The 1,185-nt window shown below is 37.0% G+C and overlaps 1 non-coding gene across 1 annotated transcript; it reads left to right on the plus strand.

Moving 5' to 3' along the window:
• The first annotated feature begins 337 nt into the window (after window positions 1-337).
• LOC128280011 (small nucleolar RNA R71) lies at window positions 338-444 on the plus strand. The gene has a single exon (XR_008270193.1). It is a non-coding gene; the product is annotated as a small nucleolar RNA R71 (small nucleolar RNA).
• Window positions 445-1,185: the final 741 nt, after the last annotated feature.

The following is a 1,185-nucleotide window of genomic DNA, read 5'->3' on the forward strand; positions in this document are numbered from 1 at the left end:
GGGTGGAAAATCTAGGTTGTGCATTCCTCCATTTGAATCACACCTCATCACTAGATGTACCTGAGTAAAACTATATACACCAGCACTCTTTTTATTTAAAAGTTCTAGCTGGTTTGACAGTATAGTGACCGCGTCGAGGTTGAAAACACCAGCTGCTTTTTTCAGTTTTGTTCTCATGACTTGCCACTGATAGTTATTCAGTGACATCTCTTCAATAAATTCATAATTCTCTTCAGGTGTTTTGTTGTTTAATGTTCCACCGGCGGCTGAGTCGATCAGTTGGCTTGTTGAGGGGCTCACACAATTGTAAAATGTCTGAACCTGCAACCATAAGGGTAACCCATGGTGAGGGCACCTTCTCAATAGGTCATTTTATCTCTCCCATGCATCATAAAGAGTTTCTAGATCCATCTGGACAAAAGAAGAGATATCATTCCTCAATTTAGCCGTTTTAGCCGGCGGAAAATATTTAAGTAAAAACTTTTAGACCATTTGTTCCCAAGTAGTGATTGACCCTCGTAGTAACGAGTTCAACCAATGTTTAGCCTTATTCCTTAATGAAAAAGGGAATAATCGAAGGCGAATGACATCATCAGAAACGCCATTGATTTTAAATGTGTCGCAGAGTTCCAAAAAATTTTCTAAATGAGTGTTTGGATCCTCGTCCTGCAAACCATCAAATTGAACGAACTGTTGTATCATTTGAATTGTGTTAGGTTTCAGTTCAAAATTATTTGCAGCAACAGTAGGTCTAACTATACTCGATTCAATTCCTGTTAAGTTAGGTTTAGCATAATCATACATAGTATGAGGAGCAAGATTCTGATTTACTGGATCAGCAGCAATCGCAGGAGCTTGATTTTCAACCATCTCATCGGTTGTGGTGTGAATATCTTCCGCTCCCTCTTCCTCTATGTATCTTAGGCTTCGCCTTATTTCTCTTCGATTTCTGCGAGCTATGCTTTCGATCTCACTATCAAAAAGTAAGGGTCCTGACGGTTTTCTTCTAGTCATAAACTATTAAAAACCTGTCAGAAGTAAATAAAATAAAATTTAGTGATATAAACAAAATTAAAATAAAAATTAAATTTCAATAAAATAAATAGCTAAAGTAATAAAAACTAAGCGTTCCTAATATCTTAGACCCCGGCAACGGCTCAAAAAACTTGATGTGCATGATAAGTT

This window comes from Gossypium arboreum, chromosome 8 (assembly GCF_025698485.1).
Source record: "Gossypium arboreum isolate Shixiya-1 chromosome 8, ASM2569848v2, whole genome shotgun sequence".
In the NCBI taxonomy this organism is placed as follows: Eukaryota; Viridiplantae; Streptophyta; class Magnoliopsida; order Malvales; family Malvaceae; genus Gossypium; species Gossypium arboreum.